This window comes from Schistocerca americana, chromosome 7 (genome assembly GCF_021461395.2).
Source record: "Schistocerca americana isolate TAMUIC-IGC-003095 chromosome 7, iqSchAmer2.1, whole genome shotgun sequence".
Taxonomy (NCBI): domain Eukaryota; kingdom Metazoa; phylum Arthropoda; class Insecta; order Orthoptera; family Acrididae; genus Schistocerca; species Schistocerca americana.
Genome location: NC_060125.1, coordinates 396,130,480 through 396,157,790, shown reverse-complemented (window position 1 = coordinate 396,157,790; position 27,311 = coordinate 396,130,480).

Genomic DNA, 27,311 nt, shown 5'->3' with positions numbered 1-27,311 from the left:
AACAATGAGAAACTTAATATCAGAATTGACGGTCACGAAGTAGATGAAGTTAAGGAATTCAGGTACCTAGGCAGCAAAATAATGAACGACGGACGGAGCAAGGAGGACATAAAAAGCAGACTAGCACTGGAATAAAGGGCATTCCTGAGAAGAGAAGTCTACTAGTTCAATCATAAGTCTTAATTTGAGGAAATTTCTGAGAATATAGGTTTGGAGCACAGCGTTGTATGGTAGTGAACCATGGGTTGTGGGAAAATCGGAACAGAAGAGATTCGAAGCATTTGAGAAGTGGTGTTAGAGACGAATGTTGAAAATTAGGTGGACTGATAAGGTAAAGAATGAGGAGGTTTTGTGCAGAATCGGAGAGGATAGGAATATGTGGGAAACGGTGACAAGGAGAAGGGACGGGATGGTAGGACATCTTTTAAGACATCAGGTACTGACGTCCATGGTAGTAGAGGGAGTTGTAGAGGGCAAAAACTGTGGAGGAAGACAGAGATGGGAATTCACCCAACAGGTAAATGAGGACGTAGGTTGCAAGTGATACTCTGAATTGGTGGGCACAGGAGAGAATTTCGTGATGGGCCACATCAAACCAGTCAGAAGACTAATGATTCCAAAAACAAAAGTAACCATGATATTGTGTCTATGATGTTCTTCCGAAAGCCTGATGGTATATAGCAGACTACACACGAACATGAATAATCGTTTTGTTACCACTCCCCCCCCTACTGATGTTAGAAATTCTGATCGACTGTCATCAATCCCTTCTGTTTTATTTGATTTTACGTAACCCAACGCTATTTTAATTTCTGATTGTAATACTGGAATTCCTGTCTTTTCTGTTGACTCCTGTTTCTTCTTCTACCACGTCATCAGACAATTTCTCCTGTCATAGATGACTTCAATGTACTGTACTCACCTATCCGCTCTCTCCTCAGCATTTAATTCCCATTGCAATCTTAATGTTACTGCACTTTATTTTAAGTTCACAAAAGGTTGCTTTGAGCTCTCTATTTGCTGAGTCAGTCTTTCCGAAATATTTTTTTTTCTCAGTTTCTTCGCATTTTTGATGTAGCCATTACGCCTTACCTTCACTGCGCTTCCTATATTCATGAAATTTCCTGAGCAATCCTCTACGTACTTCTTTCGTCGATCAACTGAAGTATTTCCGACACTTAATCGCCGACCCAGCTGAATGAGTTACCCTACTACAGTTTCCGCAAAGACAGTCTCTTGTACTACGCAGTGTCACAACTGGGTATCAATACATCTACCATTATTGCCAGCGATATTCATTAGAATCATTTTTAATGATCCTCTTACCGATGGGTTGTTCCAAGACATGCGGTCTTCTCTCCAATTCGTTCACACTGATGAGCTGTGCATCATCTTCTGCAGTGGGCACATGTTAGAGTGTGTTAGCGATGATATTGTGATGGCAGTTGAGAATGGTGTATTGAGAGGTATGGAGGATCATTTAGGTAACATTTTTAGTAACAACTTAAAAATCTTAACTGGTAGATGAGAATCGAGAAGCCAACCCCAAGTTCACATCTAAACTTCAGTAACACAACTCACAACAACACCAACATAAGGCCATTAAAAAAAGGAAAATACAGAACAGCAATAGTTCTACTGAAATTTATTAAATTTTACTTTCACAGTATATAGTCATCAATGCCAAGATCAAAAGGACTACCCCGACGACTAGTACGAGTATGAATGAATACAATATCCTTTTAATCACAGTGATCAGTATACTACACAAACTTTGTTGCTCCAAACACTCACGCCATTATCGCTTTAAAACTCTGTACCAAAAATGGTTCAAATGGCTCTGAGCACTATGCGACTCAACTGCTGAGGTCATCAGTCGCCTAGAACTTAGAACTAATTAAACCTAACTAACCTAAGGACAGCACACAACACCCAGCCATCACGAGGCAGAGAAAATCCCTGACCCCGCCGGGAATCGAACCCGGGAACCCGGGCGTGGGAAGCGAGAACGCTACCGCACGACCACGAGATGCGGGCAAAACTCTGTACCGGTCCGTCTAAAAAATAGCCCCAAAACAGTAATCACCAGAGATTTGGGAAACACAGGTCATTCTAAATGGGGCGCCCAAAACACACTATAGTCAACTCATTAGCAATAAAGGATTATCAAAATTCAAAATGGATCTTCAGCTGACCTTTATTTTGCATAGTTCGCTACTAGTTTCGGCCAAATGACCATTATAAAGCAGGAAAGTTATACCGTAGTTAAAAGAAAAGTAACTTACTCTTTTGAGCCCATCATAGAAGTAAATTTTTTTGCACTAATTACTGTATACAATAGTTTTCGTGAAGAAGCAAAGTCCGCATCGACACCTAGTAACTGTGTACAATAGTTTTCGTGAAGAAGCGAAGGCCACATCGACAACTAGAAACACACTAGCTGTAGACGTAGACTTTGCTTCTTCACAAAAACTATTGTATACTGTTATTACTGTAAAAAAATTTTACTGCTATGGTGGGCGCAAAGGAGCTAATTACTTTTGTTCAAATCATGATATAACTTTCCTGCCGTTTATGCCGACTCAGATTGATAATGGTCATTTGACTGAAACTAGTAGCGAATTATGCAAAATAAAGGTCCATCACGACTTTCAACAATTATTTGGCGGCTGTTTTTCCCCACCTGCAAACATTCATATGGGTAATAATAGAGACAACGCATTATCAGACTATTTCTGGCGAAAACCACAACTGGCATTCAGTCCTCAGCGTGAACTAACATGGAACCTGATGACTATTAGTGAATAATTAATTGAACAACTTTCATACAAATTTTTAAGAAAGACGAAAAACGAAAGAACCCGCAATCCCGTGGCTTGCTCCCATGTTTTACCTTGATCCAATATTTTCTCGTTGCGTTTCCGAAAGGTAATGGGCAATTCAGTCATTGCAGTAATAAAATCTGGAATGAGAGCTTTTTTTTTTCTTCAGATAGGAACTGGGTGATGGGGCTAGCGCACTTTATTAGGCCTGGCACGATGTGTGGCACACGGCTACCTGAGGGACAAGAGCCCGAGGGAAACGGGCACGTAAGTCCTGTGTTTGGAGAGCTTCGCCAGATTCGCACAGTACCAGAGGGGGCGCCGGTGTTTTCGACTTTTGTAGCAAGACGAGCAGTGTGTGCGGAACGTGGGCAGCGTCGGACTAACACCTCCGAAATTGTTTTAGTGCACTGGGGCTCGCCGCTCGTCTACCAGACGACGCTGGATGGCTGCATTTCCTGCCTCGGTTTGGAGAATTTTAATTTCTGCGTCCAAGGGGGTCGACTCTACAGCACCCACGTAGACCACTGCCATACTAAGGCCAGAGGCAGTAGCAGGCCTGTGCTTTCCCGCGCACAGATCGAAAAACGCCATCTGACTGGTGTACGCGTACAATGTGTGCTTAAGCAAAGGAGCAGACTCCGGCACAGACCGAAACAGGACGAAAATTTATTGCAATTGTTTGGAAAAAAAGGAGCGGCAAAACCTATGATTGATGGCTGTTTCGCCCCCCCCCTCCCCCCCTACGATTGGAGATTTCCCTGTGTCTTGGGGACAAGGCACTAATCTTTCGGTGCGAAGGCGAAGTGAGGAGTTCAAGGGATTCGCTTCCGACACCTTTCAGAATCTGTTTCGCCACTATCAGTCGACAGGCAAGCTGCTCGAGAACACAATTCAGGGCAGAATAACAAATACCAGGAACAAAACCGGAAGACTGGAGGAAGAAATAATTGCGATGGACCTTCAGGAGGACAAGAGCACGGAAAACTGGATTCGGGAAGAAGGGGAAACTTTAACCAATTGCGAAGAGGTAATAACAAGCGGCATGTTGAGCAAAATGGGCGAGAGGCAAATCAAGGTTCTCAGGGGGGCAAAGGTGGCCAAAAATCGGGGACCTAACCACAACAGCTAACAAAAAGTGCAATTGTTCGTGCAGAGACGCCTCAAAACGATTCCGCAAACACTCTCGGACCGATCTGGGTTCGCATGTTTAAGTTTGAGGAACTATTGGAGGTGCTTTATTATTCCAGTCTCTGATCACAAATGAATTCTTTAGACGATGACTGGTTTCAATCTGTAATGACCACCTTCTGATCTTTTTTACACCATGTCCTGAAGTGATACGGCCATAATGGCATTGTCAGAACATGTAAATATAATCAGCATAGCATCGTCATATAGACTGAAACCGATCATCGTCTAAAGAATTCATTTGTGGTCAGAGACTGGAATAATAAAGCATTTTACAGTATTGGATCACTGTTCGTACAAGCGATTATGTCGCAGTTGGTGAAGCTATTGGAGGTATTGCAGGAGGGGCAGGACGTGATAACGCGGCAGGACGTTCATCCCGCGATCACTGCAACCTTAGCAGAAAGGTGGAGAGAGTATATAGAGGGCTTATACAAGCGATGTATACTTGACGACAATAATATGGAAATGGAAGAGGACGTAGATTAAGATGAAATGGCAGATGTGAATTGTGTGAAAAGTCTGACAGACCACTAGAGACCTAAGTCGAAACAAGGCCCCAGGAGTAGCCAACATTCCATTAGAGCCACTGATAGCCTTCCACCTGGTGAGCAGGATGTATGAGACATGCGAAATACATTCTGACTTCAAGAAGAATATAATAATTACAATCACAAAAAAGCAGGCGCTGACAGGTGTGAAAATTACCCAACTATCAGTTTAGCAAGTCAGGCTGCAAAATACTAACACGAATTTTTTTATAGACGAATGAGAAAGCTGGTAGAAGCCGACCTCGGAGAAGATCAGTTTGAATTCGGTAGAAATGTTGGAACACGTGAGTCAATACTGACCCTAGGACTTATCTAAGAAGATAGATTAGGGAAAGGCAAATCTACGTTTCTAGCTATTGTAGACTTAGAGAAAGATTTTGACAATGTTGAATCGAATACTCTCTTTCAAATTCTGAAGGTGGCAAGGATCAAATATAGGGAGAGAAAGGCTATTTACAATTTGTACAGAAACCAGATGGCAGTTGTAAGAATCGAGGGGCATGAAAAATAAGCAATGGTTCGAAAGGGAATTACACCTGGTTGTAGCCCATCCGCAATGTTGTTCAATATGTGTAGTGAGCAAAACATTTGGAGTGGGAATACGAAGAAGAAATGAAAACTTTGTGGTTTGCCGGTGACATTGTAATTCTGTCAGAGATAGCAATGGACCTGTAAAAGCAGTTGAACGGAATGGACATTGTCTTCAAAGGCGGGTATGATATGAAATTAATAAAAGCAAAACGAGGATAATGGAATGTAGTCGAATTGTGGGAATTAGTTTAGGAAATGAGACACTGATGATGGTCGAATTAGAGAGGATATAAAATGGAGACTGGCAATAGTAAGAAAAGCGTTTCTGAAGAAGAAAAATTTGTGAACATCGAGAGTAGATTTAAGCTTCAGGAAGTCTTTTCTGAAAGTATTTATATGAAGTGTAGCCCTGTGTGGAAGTGAAACATGGACGATAAATAGTTTAGACAAGAAGAGAATAGAAGCTTTCGAAATGTGGTGCTACAGAAGAATGCTGAAGATTAGATGGGTAGATCATGCAACTAATGAGGAGGTACTGAATAGAACTGGGGAGAAGAGGGACTTGTGGCACAACTTGACTCGATGAAAGGACCGGTTGGTAGGACACGTTCTGTGGCATCAAGAGATCGCCAGTTTAGTTCTGGAGGGCAGCGTGGGGGGTAAAATCGTAGAGGGAGACGAAGAGATGAATACACTAAACAGAATCTGAAGGATGTAGGTTGCAGTAAGTACTTGGAGATGGAAAAGCTTTCACAGGATAGAGTAGCATGGGGAATTGCATTATACCTGTCTCTGGACGGAAGACCACAATAACAACAGGTGATGTGCATCAGCACGGTACAATCGACAGTGGGAGCTACATACGGCACTTTGGAGGCGGTTTACCAACGTTGTTTTGCGAAGAGGAGCTGGTCTACGTTGTTATTGACGAAGACGGGGTTAAAAGGCCCGCTTCAAGAAACAATGGACTGATGTAAGCCTGCAGACGTGATAGGAATTCATGTGGCAAGGATACGAACTAGGAACCGAGATGATCATAGGGATGATTTTCTAGACCTTGGAAGAAGAGAAATTGTATTGCGCAAGGGCAGTAACATCTGCATGAAACTTGAGGACCTCGAGATACAAGCGCAGCTTCCAAACAGATACGTCCGTCTGAGTCATACAATTGCTGATTCCAGGAATGACTGTGCATTTAAAAAGTCTTCTCAATAAGCAAATGAAGCGAAAGAGTAAGTAATGATCCGAAAAATCTAAGAAGTCATAAAGGTCGAGTCCGTTCTGTGCATTGAACCTGAGAGGCCTAATGGTTTATGTGGTGTGCTACTAAAGAACACAGAAGTCTTTCTGCCTGAACAGGGCTCGATCAAAAATGTCCAGTACGAGTTTAAGGTATGTATGCACAAGAAATTCTTTGGCCATCATAAGCCATTCCTCTGGCATACGGGTTCAAAGTTGCAAGCGAAATCACAAAAATGTTAGCGGATGGGATGATAGGGCCACCTATAATAGCCCGCTGAAGGTAGTCAGGAAGACAGACGGAGCTTGTCCTTGACTCACGTCAGGCCGGCCGAAGTGGTCGTGCGGTTCTAGGCGCTGCAGTCTGGAACCGCGAGACCGCTACGGCCGCAGGTTCGAATCCTGCCTCGGGCATGGATGTATGTGATGTCCTTAGGTTAGTTAGGTTTAACTAGTTCTAAGTTCTAGGTGACTAATGACCTCAGCAGTTGAGTCCCATAGTGCTCAGAGCCATTTGAACCATTTTTTTGACTCACGTCAACACCATTATCGATACAGAGACATACAGACTCGAGAGCCTCGAAGAGCATGTCAAGAACTTTTACATAGTATCTGTTTTCTCCTCAGTAGGTCTCAGATGTAGCTTCAGGCAAATTGAGATGAATCGCAGTTGCCTGCAGTACACGGCATTCCTGGAAATTTGGCAACGCTATCAATTCCAGAGACCTCCTTATGGGCTTAATATTCATCAGCTGCTTTTATCCGAGATCTTCATGGCATTCTAAGTAATTACCTCAAAAAACATGTGATGAGTTGCTTTGACGAATTACTAATAGCTAAAAAGACATGGGAAGAACATCATACGGCACTGACAAGGGAACCTCCCCATCGCACCCCCCTCAGATTTAGTTATAAGCTGGCGCAGTGGATAGGCCTTGAAAAACTGAACACAAATCAATCGAGAAAACAGGAAGAAGTTGTGTGGAACTATGAAAAAATAAGCAAAATATACAAACTCAATAGTCCATGTGCATGATAGGCAACATCAAGGATAATACGTGATTAAGAGCGCCGTGGTCCCGTGGTTAGCGTGAGCAGCTGCGGAACGAAAGGTCCTTGGTTCAAGTCCTACCTCAAGTGAAAATTTTGTATTTATTTTCGCAAAGTTATGATCTGTCCGTTCGTTCATTGACGGCTCTGTTCACTGTAATAACTTTAGTGTCTGTGTTTTGCGACCGCACTGCAAAACCGTGCGATTAGTAGACGAAAGGACGTGCCTCTCCAATGGGAACCGAAAACATTTGATCGCAAGGTCATATTTGAACCGATTCCTCCGCAGGAAAGCACGTCTGATACATTCTATACAACACTGGTGACGGCATGTGCGTCACATGACAGGAATATGTTCTCGTCCCACCTAACTTGTACACTTGGCAAATGGGTAAAAAGATTCTTCTACCTTGGCCAATTTAGGTTTTCTTGTGGATGTGATAATCACTCCCAAAAAGTGATGAAAACGTAAGAGTTTGTCACATAAACTGAAAAATTAAACTTTTCACTCGAGGGAAGACTTGAACCAAGGACCAACCATTCCGTAGCTACTCACGCTAACCGCGGGACCACGACGCTCCTTGGCTGACATTTTCCTTGATGTTGCCTATCTTTCACATGGACTACTCAGTTTGTATATTTTGCTTATTTTTTCATAGTTTCACACAACTTCTTCCTGTTTTCTCGATTGATCTGTGTTCGGTTTTTCAGAGCCCATCCACTGTGCCAACTTATAACTAAATCTGAGGGGGGTGTGATGGGGAGGTTCCCTTGTGAGGAACTTTTTCACATCTTCAGTGAGTTTGGAGTCACTGTGGATATTGAATAGTCATCTGTGTGAAATTAAACCTGACCCCGAGAAAACTGAAGCGACTGAGAATTTTGAAAGCCCGACGACAAAAAGACAACTAAGAAGGCTGCTCCTTCTCACAAATTTTTGTAATCGATTCGTTCACACCCGCAACAGCCCACATCTGAATCAGTGTACGGGAAAGTATATAGCATTGGAGAGGGATGAAACTGCGGAGTGCGAATTTCAGGCCTTCAAGTCGCCTTTTCTAGAAGCGCCAATACCTTTGCATCCCAACTTGGCAGAGGAATTCTGCTTGATCACCTACATTTCCTACACATGTTTGGGCATGATGGTCCTCCAGAATTGTATTGAGGATGGAAATCGAGTTTGTAAGATTATTGCATTTGGAAGCAGAGTCGTCTCACAATGCAAAAAGACCCCTTTGTCACAAAGCTCGAGTCACTGGGAATTGTCTGGAGGTTTGAAAAAATTAAATAATGCTTTTACGGTAGTGAGACCAGAGTCTATACAGATCTAAAGGCCAGGGAATTCTTGCTCATTGCGAAATTAAAGGACGAAAGGCTATTAAGATGGGTAACAAACCTGCAGCAATGTAACTTCACCATTAAAAACGTAGAGGTTAGTCAAAATGTAATAGCTGACGCACTCTCATGGTCCCATACAGAGCTTCTGAGGGCCAAAGAGAAGTGGAAAGATCGGAATCGTCTGGCCATTAGGCAGTTCTACCTTTAAAAAAAAAAGTACAAATTTTTGTAAAATCTTTTGGGACTCAACTGCTAAGGTCATCAGTCCCTAAGCTTACACACTACTTAATCTAAACTATCCTAAGGACAAACACACACACACCCATGCCCGAGGGAGGACTCGAACCTCCCCCGGGATCAGCCGCACAGTCCAGGACTGCAGCGCCTGAGACCGCTCGGCTAATCCCACGCGGCTCTACCTGTTAAGGAATGGTAATGTGGGGGAATCGGTTTGGTGACTGTGTTTACAGGAACATTTGGTCAACGAAGTATTGTGCCTCAACCATTCAAATCACGGATATTTTGGTCTGAGAAAGTGCTTCCTGAAGATAAGGACACTCTGTCACTTGAGGAACATGGGAAGGAGAATCTCTGGTGTCCTGTCAGTGAGCAAGGATTTCCAGAAGGCAGAGCACATGACTGAAGTTGTGGAGGACCATATATTCCCGATTGTTCCCAGTAGATTAAAACACTTAACACAGATTTAATGGGACCATTACCAAAAACGTGGATGGGATACAATTACGTGTTGGTTTTTGTCGAACAGACATTGCAGTTTGTGGCTTTCACGCCGCTGAAAATGGCTACGGGGTTGACGGTACCACGAGCTCTGTTTAAAGACTTTCTGCTACAGGTGAGACACGTAGAGAGATTGTATTTGATAATGGAACGCAATAAAAGTCTAGATGGTGGGAAGAGACACTAACAAGGATCACGACTAAACTAATCTGTCTCCTCACACCACCCGATCTCGAATTCGGCTGAGCGTGTTATAAAAGAGTTTGGCAATCTGTGTCGGCTATACTGCCAAAATTTAAACTCCTCCTGGGACGTTTTCCTCAAGGATTTGCAAGATGTCCCCAATGAGGCACCTCATGGGATCTCGAAGTAAGCGCCGATATCAGTCTTAAAGAATCGACAGGCTCAGGACTTAATAAGGAAGGTGACAGATTTCCCTGTATGAATTCGAGCGCAACATCAGAAGACTGTAGACCTTGCTCTTCGCAGTATTCTGCCTGCTACTCGGGGCAGGATGAAATTTGCCAACAAGAAACTATGTGAACGAGTATTCCAAGAGAGCCATAAGGTGTTCGTGAAACAGTTTCGCCTTTAGAACAAACTGAAGCAGACATGTAGAAAGTTCTTTTTGGTGTACAATGGAGCATACCGAATTAGGAAGATCTTCCACCAGAATACCTTTGTAATGGAATCGATGAACAGCAAGAAATCGATTGGACTCCACCGTATCTCCCATATTAAACTATCTGTATATTAGGTTAGGGTAGCGAACTCCTGTGGAGTTAGTTTAGGCTAAAGTGTTTACGACAGAAATGCACATAAACTAGATGTGGATGTATGTAGAATAATTTTTGAACAAGTTATTTGTTGTTATGTAGACCGATGAAGTAAACCAGATGAGCGATGTTAACTTGTGTACCATTACTGAGTGTGAATGAAACGTAACTGAGTTCCTTTTTACTCACAACAAAGAACTCATTGCTGTTGCGAGGGGAGCCCAATACCATCTATCCGATGCTCTAGTTACGGGAGTTTCTTGTGTTTGTCGGCACTTCGCCGATATTGTGACATGGATGCGGTTTGAGAGCTGCTTGCCTAGGTTTCCGTTGGCGTATGAGCTCGCCACTGATTGCATTACTCCATTATTTTTGGAGGAGTTTCTCGTTGGGGTACGGGGACGTCAATGAGTGCGTTGCGCCGCTTTTCGAGGGATTTTCACTGGGTTATGATGCTAAGGTGGGCGCCGAGCCCACACACGCCACTGTAGCGTTGGATATATATCGTCGAGGGAGTAGCGAGTTTTTCACAATACTGCCATGTCGGTGGGTGTGTGGACTATCATCTCTCAACTGAATGTTGTCTATGAGTAAGTGAAGTCACGAACCCGTGTGTGATAAAAGCAGTAAAGTAATACACATATGGCGTGCAAAAGAATGTCAAGGAGAATATGTGGTACATTATCAAAAATTCTTGTCTTGCATAGAGAGTATCATTCTGTTTCAGTGTACAACCTGTGGGGTCAATGGAGAAGAGAGCCAGTGGTTGAAACTCGAAGGACAGTTGATGAGAACAGGTGCACCGTCGCCTCTTCACCAGTGCGGGAGGAAAGGAGTCGTGGTAGTGCTAACTACACTCCTGGAAATGTTAGTTGGGCCCTATAGAATTATGTTGCGCAGCGTTAATGGTTGTACGTAAGATGTCCAATGTCTTATAAATAAGTATAGTTTCCTGTAGGCTATTCACACATGAATGTTTCAAACTTGATAATGGTAAGATTACAAATTCATTTGAACACAAGCGATTAATATTGTCACGGTAAGGACTGTGTTTTATTTTGCTTCTATGTAACATATTTGTGAAACTGTATTGCGGAAGTACTGGGGACGATGACTGACAGGGGATACATTAGTATTGTACAAATGAAGTGAGTCAGGCTGCAGAACGTAGGCTGAACCCATTTCCGGAGTCGCCAAGCCCAAAGGAAAAGCCTGCGCTGTATCAGTGAGCTGACAGGCAAGACGCTTCAATATTCCAGAGCAGCTTATCGCCGCCTTGTGGAAGAAAGCAAGAGGCCTGACCTGGCCGCAGTGCTATATCCCGGCACATGCCAACTGTCAGCGGCGGCTGACTGAGTGGCACCCGACCAGAAGAAGGCTTCCTCCCTGCTCCCCTTCACAGTAAGGGAAAACGACTAGTTGTAGACGCACCTATTTGGTGACAACAGCATCGACCTATGGAACAAGTATCTCCACTGCATGCTGATGACACACAGTGTCGACACTACCCTATTTTCATGCTTCAATCTCCCATGTTATCTGCCGGACCACCAGCACAATGCTGTTTGCGCTAAAGAGTGTGGACACCTGTATCCTAGTCCAATTTCGCCTCTCCTAGAGAGATTAAAACACAAGCGACTGATGACGAATGACTCGATCTGCGAACCAGTCTTCAAGTCCCTGTCGCTGGTTAGCATACCAGTGGTAGCACGCCATCCAGGTCATCATATTCCTTGCTCAGCCCTGAACTCACCATTTACCTTTCCTTCCGTCAGACAGCCGTCTGGTAATCCTGTCATTAGCCCATGAGATGGGGTCCACAGAGGGAATGAGGCATACGCCGTGTTCCAATCGTGAATAAGACACCTACAAAGACTTCCTGCAATGTCTGACGCAATCACCCATAGAACAGTCTACCTGTAATGAGCTGCCTTGCCAGAACGTGAGCCACCTGGTCTGACTGTCAATAACTCTATCAACACGGAAGGATGTCTGGTGCTACACAGTGGTACCTATGATGGCTGCGTCTTCTGTGGGACATTTGTCTAAAAACTCTTGCCCCTAACCGCAACTTCTTCTGTGAGGGTGACCATGCCAATGCCATCTCGCATCCTTGGACCTGTGTGAAATGGGTGTAAAGGTGAAGTGTAAGTGTGTGACGTATTCTTTAGTTTGGTACTGCCAATGTCAGATCGTAGCACTGCAAAACATAGCCCCCCCCCCCTCCTCAGTGAAGACAAGTTGGTCATTCCCAAATCTTGAGACCCTAATGAACTGTGTGTTGTAATGTTTGACAGTATTGCTGTTGTTAAGTTTATTACTGTCTTACGTATTTTTCCTTGTTTAGTTTCTATATGATAGAGATCATTGGACACATGATAGCTTCCATGCCACTCAACCATCTAACAACTACTTTTTAAATTTAATTTGATGGGTTTTCTTAAGTAATTCGTTAAGATAATTCAATTTTTAACTTATATTTTTGGTAAATCGATTAAGAGGGATTCCTTCGATGAGTAGCCTCACTGTCAATTACTTTTTATTAATGAAAAATGAAATCATTATTTTTGGTGTTCTATTCTGGGAGTGTAGAATCCTTACGTGTATTTGATGGCAATGTGGCAAAATATTTCATTCTATTGGGTATTTCGTTGTCTTGTTATTGTTATGATCTTTCGAATTGATTCACATAATGTGATATCTTATTGTGATTGCTTATCACAACCTACAAAGTCCGCAGTTAGTAATCTAGTGACTAGTGTTCTGCCTATGGATCACAGGGTTCGTTTCCCAGTCGGGTTGAGGATTTTCTCTGCCCGGGCACTGGGTGTTTGTGTTGTTCTCATCGTTTCATCATCATCATTCGTGACAGCGGCTAGATTGGGCTGTGAAAAAAAGGGACTGCGCATAAATTGGGACATTGTATGGGCGCTGATGACCTCGTAGTTGAGCGCCCTACAAACCATACATCATCATCGCCACCTACAACATGTCACAATGTGTAGACGCCCACAAAGACTGACAACGTTACATTGTGCTGTCTGGTGTACGAGCGACAAATGTTTGTTGCAAATTTCCGGCATCGAGTGCAGGAATCAAATGAAAGACCATTAGTCACCTGCATTCAAAGTTTTTTAATTGTTGAAGAGTGTCTGTGAAGTTAATTAACAGCAACTTCCAGCACAGCCTTCGGCCAAGTGTCAACTTCCATTTGTGTGGATTACTTGCTCGTTGAGTGACTGTGGTGTTCCTGAGCATAAGACTGCGTTGGGAGAACCGTTGTAGTTAGTGTGAAATAGAAGTTTGCCACATCGCTAACTCTTCCATCTACCTCCACGTCCCCGCTGACTTTCTCAGATTTGCTTGCAACGCAATGTAAGTTCCAGCTTCTCAGATTTTTTATATGAGTGACACGTTATTCTAAAGCTAAGTGACCCAATCACTATAAAACAAAATCTTATGGGAGTGAGGAGCTGTGATGAGGAGCTGTGACATACGCCAAGCTCTCGTGGCTCGCTCCTTCCCTTTCTGCCTTGATTAAACTTCTTCCTGTTACGTTACCGCGTGCTGACGGGCAGTTACGGTCATTGGTTTAACGAAATCTGGAATGCGAACTTTGATTTTCCTTAGACATAAAGTGGGTGACGGGGCTGGCGCTCTTTATTACGCTCGGGACGATGTGGTGTGGCACAGCTGTCTGTGTGACAAGGGCCCAAGGGACAGGGGCAGGTAAGCCGTGTGTTTGGAGAGGTCGGACAGATTCGCCAGCTCGTTGTTCCACAGGGCTGCCCAGTGTTTTCGTCTTTTGTAAGTGGCTCTGAGCACAATGGGACTTAACAGCTGTGGTCATCAGTCCCCTAGAACTTAGAACTACTTAAACCTAACTAACCTAAGGACATTACACACATCCATGCCCGAGGCAGGATTCGAATCTGCGACCGTAGCAGTCGCCCGGTTCCGGACTGCGCGCCTAGAACCGCGAGACCACCGCGGCCGGCTTCGTCTTTTGTAGCAAGGTGAGCAGGGTGTCCAGGACGTGGACACCATTGGCGCCAGTCCCTCGAAAATTGTTTTAGTGCACTGGGGCCCTCCGCTTTCCCGACGGCTGCATTTCTGCGTCGCTTCCGAGTATTTAAAAGTCTGAGTTCAGAGGAGATCGGAGCACGGCACCCACGTAGACCATCGCTGTCCAATAACCAGCGTCAGTTTCAGACATGTGCTTTCCCGCTCTGAGACCGAAAAACGCCCTCTGATTGGTGGATTAGTGTGGCGTGTGGTGTCGTAAAAGAGTGCATTCCGAGTTTGTGACGATGGCCAGCGAAAGGAGGAAATGTCTTTGTAATTTTTTGGAGGGGAAAGGAGTAGAAAAGTCTGATTGGCGGCTGTTTCTGTGACCTCGCATGACTGGAGATTTCGTACGTGGTGGGGGTCATAGTGCTATGAATGTTTGGAGTAACAAATATTGTATACTATGCTAACAACTGCGAATATGTGGTTAATTTATTCACTTGAATGGATCTTGTATGACTGTCTGAAAAGCTCTTCAGGTTAGTTAAATTTTGTAAATAACTGTGAAAGTGATGCTGTGCTGTATATATATTTTATTATTTTTTATTTTATTTTATTTTATATTGATGCTATTATAAATCGTGTTACTGAAATGTAAATGTTACTCTGGGTTGGCTCTTGAGTTTACCTGTCAGTTGAAATTTTTAAGTTGTTACTAAAAATATTACCTAAATGTTTTTGGATACCTCCCAATCCGGTATCACCCCTCGTAACGAGCATCACAATATCGTTGTATAACACACACTAACATACGCCCATTGTTGAACATGCATGGCTCGTCACTTTCAACGAAATGAAAGTAAGAAACCGTATCGTAAAACGATCCGTCGATATGCGGATCGTTAGAATCTATTCTAATCAGTATTGCTGGCAATATTGTTACTTTGTAGAAATACTGACACCCAATTATGACGTGGCGGCGTACAGGAGACTACGTCACTGCGGAAGGCTGTGACAGTGCAACGAATTCGTCTGGTTGATACACGAGCTATTAACCATCGGACTGTAAAGAAACGTGTGGACCCTAAGACGACTTTGCCCTCTCACGACACCTGACTTCTACCACTAAATAATTGCCTTGGCTCCGAAACCATTCGTAGGTTGAAAAAAAAGAAAAGTGCTGCTTGTATAGACTTTTACTTCAATATTATGTTATCATCCAGCTGCACTCCTTCCAAAAACAGGAAAATGAAGAGTTTATTACGTCAAATGTAGTTCAGATAATTCTCCGAAAGGATAAAACGCGAGCTCTAATAATTCCGAAAACGTGCAATGATGGATGTAAACAATGGGTTTCAAATCTTCTCTTGCAAAGTCATAATGCAATGTTTTGTAAGGACAACAGAGCACTTCGTTCAATGGAATCGAAACAAATAATCCTGCACAGAAAAATTGCTGCTTGCACTTAAACATATAAGAATTAACTAAGTGTAATCTGTATCCAAGTCGCTCCATATTTGCTATGAAATGCATAGCGACCAGTTGTTTCCTGTCGTGAGCTTTAGTTTCAGTGAAAATACTCGTACAGCTGCACTCCATATCATATGAACTGCTTGTATATATTTTGCCAATTTTACCATCCTATTCTGTCTTTCTTCCTTGAGTTATTCCCGACATAACCTCTTCCTGTGTATGAGACTCTCCTTTCACCATTAGGTCGCAGGTCTTATACGAGTAGAATTCTTCACAGTAGACGCAGAGTGAAAAGGTAACTTCATATGAACGCTCAAATCAACAAATATAATTTGAATTCTCTCTCCTATAGAGACAGATGTTATCAAAAATTTCATAGTTCGAAGAAATTTCGAAATTTTTTTTGCCACAGATTTATACGCTTATATAAATACTAAGCCGTAAACCTTTTTCCGTATTTTGTATCGGAAGTGGATCATATTAACATTAATGAGAAAATATGTGCTGTGTTTCTGAGTAACACATTTAATGCTGAAGTTACACAACGATACTACATTCATCACTGATGTATAGGGTTTTGCAGTGGAGCGGGCTTCACCTAGCTGCGGTTTATCGAAAGCAATAAAAATATGCCAAATTCTGTCTGGAATTTCCATCACATTAATAACTCACTACGCTGGATTCATTTCAGTCTGAGCTTCTAGTTTCAATTTAGCACAACAAAACATGTACAGTTCACTCACTAATTAATTTCCAATTCGCTCCTAATTAGGTACCGAACTGTAGTCGTCCAAATGCAACATTCATAAATTCATTCAGAATGTTTATGTCCTACATTATACTAATAAACGAGGAACGAAGTTGTTTATAAGAGAGTGATGATAGCATAACGATCCAACAAAGCAAAACAGCAGCACCTGCTTTACCTAAGAATGTAGGAAAAACTCAATAGTACGAGTACACGAAGACTGTGAAGTCACTTTCTGAGAAAGATATCTCCGAAAATATGAAGACAAATACACAACGCAAAGAATGAATCCCAGGTAATCATACGGATGGTTACCTGCATCTCTAGTTATTTTAATCCATAATACTTGGTCCCACACAAAGATGTGCCAAACTTTGTGTATCTTTTTAATTTGTTTTATGTACGGAATAAAAACAGGAAGATAACATTACACTGAGGTGACAAAAGTAGTGGGATACCTGCTAATATCGTCCCGGACCTCCTTCTGCCCAGTTTAGAGGGACAGCTCGAAGTGGCGTGGATTCAACAAATCACTGGAAGTACTCTGCAGAGATATTGAGACATGCGGCCTCTTTAACTGGCCGTAAGTGTGAAAGGGTCGCCGGTGTGGGATACTGCGCAAAAACTGACCTCTCGATTACGTCCCACAAATGGTCTGTTGGATTCATGTCGAGTGTGGACGCATTCGGGAGGACGATAATTCAAACCTGCGTACGGTCAAGCTGATTTAGGATTTCGATGGTTTTCCTATCGCTTCAGGCCAATCCCTGGATGTTTGCTTTGAAAGGGCACAGCCGACTTCCTTCCGCATCCTCCCCTAATCCAATGTGACCAATGACCATGCTGTTTGGTCCCCTTCCTAAAATAAACCAACCAACCACGTCATGTGATCTAGGTAGCCAAATTATTCGTCCCGAACTGTGTAATTTCCATCAAACTAAATGGGAACAGTTGTGGCTCAATGAGATGGTTTTTGGGAATGTGAAATCCATGGATGGCTGCAAATGGTCTACAAGTAGCCGAAAATGACCATTTCCAGCCAACTGTGTAAACACACATCACACGATTATGGAGCCACCAACAGCTTGCACAGTGCCTTGTTAACAACTTGGGTCCATGGCTTCGTAAGCACTGCTCCGCACTCGACCGGCAACATCAACTCGTAACAACTGAAATCAGGACTCAACTGACCAGGTCACGGTTTTCCAGTCGTCTGGGGTTCAACCGATATGGTCACGAGCCAAAGAGGGGCGTTGCGGTGATGTGAAATAAGCGAAGGAACTGGAGTGGGTCTTGTGCGTCCATAACCCAAATTTCAACGCACTGTCCTAATGGATACATTCGTAGTACGTCCCACATTTATTTCTGTTAGCACTGACAACTCTACGCAAATACCGTTGCTTTCGGTCATAAAGTGAGGACCATCAGCTACTGCGATGTCCCTGGTGATAGGTGTAATGTCTGAAATTTGGTATTCTTGGCACATCCTTGACACTGTGGATCTCGGAATACTGAATCCCTTAACGATTTCTGAAATGGTATGTGCCATGCATCTAGCTCTAACTACCACTCCTCGTTCGAAGTCCATTAATTCCAGTCGTGTAGCCATAATCACGTCGAGAATCTGTTCACGTGAATCTCCTGAGTACAAATGACACCTCCGCCCACCCACTGCCCTTTTACACTTCGTGTATGCGATACTACCACCATTTTTATATGTCGCTATTCTGTGACATTTTCACCTCAATATACATTGCCCTTGTCGCTAAAGAGAAATGCAGTACTGTCAACTATCCACAGACGAATGGAATGACTGGCAGCAACCGATCTGCAGGATTTTCACTTTTAGGTCCAGAGAAGCGTAGGGTTATCTCAAGTAACACTAACCCAATGATGTTGATGTTTGGTTTATGGGGCGCTCAACTGCGCTCTCATCAGCGCCCGTACACATTCCCAATCTGTATACAGTCCAATTTAACCAATTTCATGAGTGATGATGGTATGATCAAGACAACACAAACACCCAGTCCCCGGACAGAGAAAATCCTGAACTCGGCCGGGAATCGAATCCGGGAGCCTGTGATCAAGAGGTAACAACGCTAGCAACTAGACCACTACTAACCCAGTGATGTATCTTACAAGATAAGGTAAAGAAACATCATTTGCTGATTTGCGAAAGACTGTGTACAGTGTTGCCAGGAACATACTGTTTGCAGTTATGCATTTGTCAGAGTTAAATGTAGGGAGTGTGATGCAGAAATCAGACAGTAGTGATAAGAGTCGAAGTACAAGAAAGGGAGACTTCTGTTGAAGAAGAAGTGAAATTTGGTGCTAGCCTGTCCCCCTGAATTGGCACATAATTAAGTAGTGAAGTAAACGAAGGAGAAGTCTGAAAAAAGTGAATTTAAGTTCAGGGAGAAGAAATAGAAAACTAAACTTTCCTGATAAAATTTAATTTAATTATAGCAGAGCGGCATAGAAAATGAATGATCGGTCGACAGTATACATAACAGTGAAATGAACAATGGACAGCAGTCCAACAACGATAGTCAAAATTTGTTCTGGTTATGTCGAGGTTATAGTTTAGGGAAGGAGATTGTAAAACTAAATGAGTTTCTCTATTTACGTAGCCAGGTGTGCCACAAAGATTCCGATATGGGGATGGAGAACCACATATTGTTTCAGCCACCCACCCTCCGCAAGCACCACATTTAGGTTGACATCAGCCACCCATTTCGTCTTAACTTCCCTGTACTTCCTGTTTCATCCGTTCCTAAGTGACATGTACTTCTATATTCCCGAATTTCCTTGAACATTTTTGTACATCCTTCTTTCATAGATCAGCTATTAACAATGGTTTCTTCATGTCCCTAAGATTATAATAGTCATAAGAACAAGAAACCATATAAAATGCTCCAATATATTGAGTATAATAACATATAATTTGTCTACATCATTGTTCAGTACAGCGATTCAGCATAACTTCAAAGGAACTGCAATTCTTAAAAATACAATAATTGGAAATAGTAGCTGTAAAAATTCGATGCCAAAGAATACTTAACCTTATATAGTATCAGCAAACTACACCTTCATTTTGTATTATTACCATCACCAGACAGCTAAGACACCAGATGTCTAGAACAGTATCAAGCTATCCCCACCTATGTCAGAATAACGTCTTATGTGATAACATATGCAACAGCCCCTTCACGTAGAAACAATAACAAAAAAATGTTATTGTAACAAGAGTGAGCCAAAGTCTCAATCACATAAAATCAATGAAACAATAAACTCTTAAGACCACAATAATGAAATTCTGCTTAATACATTTAATCATACCTACAGTGTGTAATCACTCTAAATTGGCGTCTCTCTGGAGCCTTTACTTTTGCTAAAGCTAAACTTATCGTCATCTAACACATCGCCAATTTTCATTCCTATTCCTCTGTACAGGGTTATTACAAATGATTGAAGCGATTTCACAGCTCTACAATAACTTTATTATTTGAGATATTTTCACAATGCTTTGCACACACATACAAAACTCAAAAAGTTTTTTTAGGCATTCACAAATGTTCGATATGTGCTCCTTTAGTGATTCGGCAGACATCAAGCCGATAATCAAGTTCCTCCCACACTCAGAGCAGCATGTCCCCATCAATGAGTTCGAAAGCATCGTTGATGCGAGCTCGCAGTTCTGGCATGTTCCTTGGTAGAGGAGGTTTAAACACTGAATCTTTCACATAACCCCACAGAAAGAAATCGCATGGGGTTAAGTCGGGAGAGCGTGGCGGCCATGACATGAATTGCTGATCATGATCTCCACCACGACCGATCCATCGGTTTTCCAATCTCCTGTTTAAGAAATGCCGATCATCATGATGGAAGTGCGGTGGAGCACCATCCTATGGTACGTTTAGCTCCCTGCTTGCTTTATTCGTCGACTTCCGCGAGCTGCACGTGAAACTTGCCCGCACGCGTTCAACCGTTTCTTCGCTCACTGCAGGCCGACCCGTTGATTTCCTCTTACAGAGGCATCCAGAAGCTTTAAACTGCGCATACCATCGCCGAATGGAGATAGCAGTTGGTGAATCTTTGTTGAACTTCGTCCTGAAGTGTCGTTGCACTGTTATGACTGACTGATGTGAGTGCATTTCAAGCACGACATACGCTTTCTCGGCTCCTGTCGCCATTTTGTCTCACTGCGCTCTCGAGCACTCTGGCGGCAGAAACCTGAAGTGCGGCTTCAGCCGAACAAAACTTTATGAGTTTTTCTACGTCTCTGTAGTGTGTCGTGACCATATGTCAATGAATGGAGCTACAGTGAATTTATGAAATCGCTTCAATCATTTGTAATAGCCCTGTATATTATTCTTGTCAGACACTTGGATGCACGAGACGTTAAGCTGATTGTACGATAATTCTCTCCGAAAGTCAGGTGCTATAGCGCCTGACTCATACATTCTACACAACAGCGTGAATACTCGTTTCTTTGCCACATCCCTCGACGATCACAGAAATTCTAATGGAATCTTGTCTTTCCCCCCTGCCTTTTTTATCTTATGTCCTCCAAAGCTCTTAATTTCTGAATCTATTGTTGGACCTCCTATTTCTTCTAAATCAACTCCTGGTTCGTCTTCTATCACATCAGACAAATATTCCCCTCGTAGAGGCCTTCAGTGTACTCTTCCCAACAACCTGCTCTCTTCTCTGCATTGAACAACGGTATTTCTACTGCACACTTAATGTTACCGCACTTGCTATTAATTTCACCTAAGGTTGTTTTGAATTTTCCATATGGTGAGTCCGTCCTTTCCCCGAATGTTTCTTACTCGTTTTCTTCACATTTTTCAGTCACCCATTACGTCTTACCTTCACTGTGCTTCCTGTTTTTTCCGTTCCTAAGTGACATGTACTTCTGTATTCTCGAATTTCCTTGAACATTTTTGTACTTCCTTCTTTCACGGATCAGCTGTTAACCATGGTTTCTTCGTAGTTATCTTCTTTGTACCCATGTTTCTCTATCCAGCTTCGTTTTAGAGGTATGCATTCCGTTTTAACTGAACTGCCTACTGAGCTACTCCTTAGAGCAGTATCTACAGCCTTAGAGAACTTCTAGCGTACCCCTTCATCGCTTGGTGCATCTGTATCCCACTGCTTTGCATATTGACTCTTCCTGACTAGTCGCTCAAACTTCAGCTTACTCTTCATCACTACTATATTGTGACCTGAGTCTATATCTGCTCCTGGATACACCTTACAGTTCAGTATCTGGTTTCGGAATCTCTGAGTGACTCCAATTGAAATCTTCCCATATCTACTGGCCTTTTCCAAGTATATCTCAGCTACTTGTGATTCTTGAACTGTGTAGTCACTGTTGCTAGTTGAAATTTATTGCAGAACTCAATAATTCTTTGTTCTCTTTCAATCCTAGTTTCAAGCCCAAACTGTCCCACAACCATTTCGTCCACCCCTTCTCTTATAACTGCAATCCAGTCCCCCATGACTATTATATTTTCATTTCCATTTATGTACTAGGTTACCCATACAATATCCTCTTATTCTTTTGCTATCTATCTATCTATCCATGAGCTTGCGACGTTGACATGCATACCTGAATTATCGTTTTGGTATTGGTATACTGTCGATTCTGACGAGAAAAACTCTATCACCGAACTGTTCATGTCGTAAGTCACTCTCTGCCCTGTCTTCATATTCATAAGGTTCCTACTTCTCCTGTACCATTCTCTGCTGCTGTTGATATTAGCCTATAGTCATCTGACCAGAAATCCTTTCTTTTTTAAAATTTCACTTCATTGTGTCCACTATATTCAGAACGAGCCTTTGCATTTCTCTTTTTAGGTTTTCTAACTTCCTACCACGTTCAAGGTTTTGATATTCCAAGTTCCGAGTTGTCGAATGATATTCTTTCGTTAGTTATTCAATCTTTTTCTCATATTCACCTCCTCCTTGGCAGTCACACCCAAGACATCCAAACGGGGGACTAATCCGGAATCTTTTGCCAATAGAGAGATCATCATGACACTTTTCAATTTCAGGTCAGATTTCCTGTGGATACACATTGTGTGTCTTCAGTGCAGTGGTTTCCATTGCCTTCTGCATCCTCATGTCGTTGATCATTGCTGATTCTCCCGCATTTAAGGGCAGGTCCCACGCCAAGGGCAAGAGAGTGCCTGAAACTCCTTCCGCTCCTCCACCCACATTGTCAAGGGCACTGGCTGAATGAGGGTGACTTCTTATGTCGGAAGTCTTTGGCAGCTAAATTCTATTCAAAAGTTAAGTGATGGCGGTGTTTCAACCCGGTATCGAGGACTTTTTGATTTCTAATCAAAGAGGCTACTTCTAGACCATTAGTTCCTAGCCCATACTGACCAACATCTCACATGGTAACCATCTCGTACACTAATTTCTTCAGGCTGTAGGACTTGGTTCCACCTACAACTGTCTTCCGTGTATCTTTCCAGGAATTGACCATACCACCACCCTTTCAAGCCTCCACATAAGAAATCTCAGCGCTTTTGTGTCCATCACTTCCGTCCTCTGGCAGCACTAGTATCATGATCTCTTGCACTGGGTAAATAGCCATGCTGTTCAACATGGCACATTATGTACTCTCATAATATATCGGATTCGTTGTTGGCAGGAGGTGCAGTTCTCCTGTGAATGGCTGCGTTTACCTCGCAGGTTCATAGGGTGCAAGCCCACCCATTTAGGCAAGTACATGAAGTTGAGAAGTGGCACGCCACTCTCTCACATAGACATCATAGTCAGTCACATTAATATTCGTGTTTTAGGTCATTAGCTCGGTTTTCCCCAGCTCTACATTGTGTGTGGTTGGTTTATGACTTTTGTACATGAGGAAATTATGGGCAGAGTATTCTTACAACTGCATGTGTTACGTGTAGAGGGGCTGTGGTGGAGGCGACAGAGAACGGGGAGTGAGAGATGGACTGGGAGCCATAAATTCTGACTGCAGCAACCAGGCTGTGTGAGTGCTTCTGGGAAGCAGCACTCAGTGGATTGTACCTGCAGAGGGACTTCTGGCCATAGCACTCTCATTCTTTCGCTTAGGGTCGGACGGGAGGTTGCTGGTTCGCAAAACATTTACCTGGGTCAGGCGGCAGTCCATCGCAAAAAATGGCCAGTTGACAGGAAGTGGTTGGAGAAATCCATTTAAGAGAGACTGTTGTAAATTAAGCCTTTGTACAAATGAAGGGAAGATCATAAAGCTCCATGCATTCTCATCTCAGAATCTAGGATGATACAGGCAAACTGGCAATTGCATGTGTTTAGTCGAGGCGAAACTGTAACTCCCCTGATGCCAGGGAGTCCCCAGGTTCTCTTTGCGCACTGAAAGAAAAATTGTTCACGGGATTGACTGTCTGGGAAGCTTAACAGTCTTCTTTCAGAAATTGAAAGTGGTCGACGTGGAAAGATTACATCTTCCACAAATGGGCGACAGTGGTCCCTTCTGGCTAGATGTTCTTTTTCCAAACATGTCCAAGATAACCCTGAGAATGACGCCTCCCTATTCTAAAATCTCCCTGTTTCAGACAAGAGAAATTTGGAGTGACAGATTGGCTCTACTGACATGGAAAGTGGAGGCTTGCTCTCCCAGTGCAGGAAAATCCAGTGCTGTATCTGGATTGGCTACCTTGCCAACAGAAGTCAAGAGGGGAGATTCAGTGAGTACAGTTTGATTGGTTTTTGCAGTGTGGATGGATTTTCGTTTTTGCTAATTCAGCACTCGTACCGAGGCTTGGTGGATAGTTGTTGGGATTCTTTGCCTTCTTCGTGTTCTGGTGGTCCCCTTGCGGAGAACTTCTGATCTTTCTCTAGTGGGTGAGACTTGTGCTCTGTATCCTGTGGTGGGCTAAGAGCCAGTGTCAGCTTCCTACTTTACCAGCAGTGGGAATTTACATCATCCTTGATGATTAGGGTAACTTATTCGTCCTTAGTGGGTTGTCTGACGTTTGACAACTCCAGTACGCACTATCGGGCCTGTGAGTCAAGTTGGTTTGGCCAGACCAGCGTACAGGCGCACCTAACACCGAAATCTGCCTAGATTTCAGACCTCTGAAGGAGAAGTTTTATGCGTTATGATAGCAGAATGCCAGACTGTGTAGTTTGCGAATTTTCGTGGATGCGTGAGAACATTACAACTGCTGCAGCGAACCAGTCCTTGTCCACAGTGCGCCATTATCTGCTGCCACCTGAATTAAGGCGAAAGGATAAAATGCTGTTGCACTGGCATAGGGTTGTTAAATGATATTCACAGCTCCCGGTTCTCAGGTGAATCATAGTTTGTGGCATACTTGGTGGTAGTTGATCCCGTTTGAATAGAGTTGGGTCTCACAGCAGATTCACGTAAACATCGCTTCCACCTTAATGTTTGCGTTGGAAATCAAACACCATCATTTTCTACTTTGTGTTCGTCATTTTTGTGTAAGATTTATCAGCTTGTTGTAGTTTTAAATGGATTAATAAACTTGTCATTATTTTGCAAATTTAAATACACCACTGCTCTCATTCATATTCCCTCTAAGATTCATTGCTTTTATTTTATTGTGGTGTTACTTGGATACACCAGCAATTTATGGTTAAATCTTATTAAATTAATTAATTTGATTATTAATTTCAGTTGTGAAACTGATTGTAGACATAGGTAATGAAAGGGCCATGAGTAAATTCACTAATTTTATAAATAATAAATTAAGAATGTAGCTCATGATTTGAAGGTCCTTGAGAAGAAAATACTTCTCTTTGTGTAAAGATAGTAACACTTAGCATCACTCAGAGATATATTTATGATTAAAGCAAGCTGTAGTCTGCAAAGTGGCTTGTTATTTTCTTGAATTTCTTGACTTTTCGACAACCTTAGTTTTATGCTACCCTATTCTCAGAAAGTTAGCTAAGAGATATGGAAGTATAAGTATTTAAAAAACGTAAATGCTTTTTCAAAATTGTCTTTTGGAGAGCAGAACCCACTCCCTATCCCCCTTGCTTAGATTCTCGCTAGCAACAAAGTAAGAAACGAAGGCATAGGCAAAGGGGAAATAAAAAGCATACTGACAAAAGCAAGCATAGTTCTTCTGGAGCCAAAACGTATATTAACATCTACTTCTGATTCCGAGTCATGTTTGATAATGTGGAATTTAAGAGCCTGTTACAGCTAAAGATCCTTCGAGTAGGTTGACTTGATGAGTAGTGAAAATTTAGTGACTTCGATCTTAAAGTAGTTCAGAAACAGGGAAAGATGCACTGCAACGTCGTTGGCCTATGCAGAATGATAGTTGTCGTATGGGGAGTTGACCGAAGCCTTGTAGAACAGCTGAAGGTCCAGACCAATGACAATGACTGCCAGCTACTCAAAATGCAACAACACTTCACTGTGCACTGTGGATTGTTACGTACACTGGCGAGCACAACTTAAGGACGAAAGTTGCTGTTGCGCAGTGTTTCACTGCCAACTAACACAAAGCTATGACACTTGGGCTATACATAGAAAGATCTGTTACAGTATAGCATAGAAGGCAGCTGAGAGATATGCACAAAGCGACAAAAAGAAATGACACTTTCATTCAATGACAATAATTACACTGATGTCTCCATGGCTTATGATGATCCCCCGGATATCTCAAAAGGTGGGACACTATTCTCAATAATACGTTGGCCATCATAGACGGTAATGCTTGCTCGTCAACGTGGTCCCACACTGGCTACAAAGTTGGTAAGGAGTTACCATTGCAGGACATTCCGTTACACAATCAGTACATTCGACAACTGCTGGACAGCCTCTATCGCATGTGGGCTTGCTAAATACATCTCTCCAATACATTAGGAATATGCTCGACAGGATCTGCGCCGGAAAACAGGCAAGCTAGTTCATTCACCAAATGTTCTCTAGTTCCTAGAGATTGTCCACCTGCACTTTTCGTAGCGGCCAAGTATTTTCATCTGCAAAAATGAAGTCAGGACCAATTGGATCATGACATGAGGAAGTAGTACAGTCCCACAATAACATTTACCAGGGAGTTACCTTGTCCTAAGATTTGGAGTTGAGTACAGCCATCACTATAATACCTAAACAAAATGATCTGGTTTGACAACGTTTCTGGATTCATTACGTGTTCCCCCTCTAGCCCTACGAGGATTTGTCTAGAATCGCTACTCAGACTGAATCGGTTCTCATTCGAAATAAGTTCACAGAGCCATTCCTCATTGGCTCAGTCAGTATGGTCTTAGCACAATTGCAAATGATACTGCCGATTTGCAGGTGTCAACAATACACAACGTACCGGTCATGGAGCAAAGAGATCACCCCCATGCAATCATTGTGACACTGTGCAGCGTGAGATAGCATGCTCCAGCCGTATTAATCGTGGATGCTATTTCATCCGCTGTTTGTGGTGGGTACCTTCTTGGCTGTTGCACAATTTACTGGTCATCTGCCTCTGCAGCTGACCACGGTCGACTATTTCCCTCGGCCATCAGTTTCTGTGGTTTGGAACGCTTCCCATGTAGCGAAACAATGTTGTAAGCAGTACAAAACATGTGGGCTACACTCGTTATGCTTTGTCTATCCTCCAGATTCACGATGATTCTCCCATGTGTGAAGTCATCCAAATGCTGTCTCTGAACATTTTGTAATGAAGAACATCGTAACTACTCACTGATTCACAAACATTGTCTTTTCTCATACCTGCAGCTGCCTCATGCTGTAGAGCCGGTGCCATTAGATCCTACAGTCACAGTGGGCTCATAATATGTGTCACACAGCTTCCTGCGCACAACTGAGAGACTTCTGGCAACATGCTATTTCATT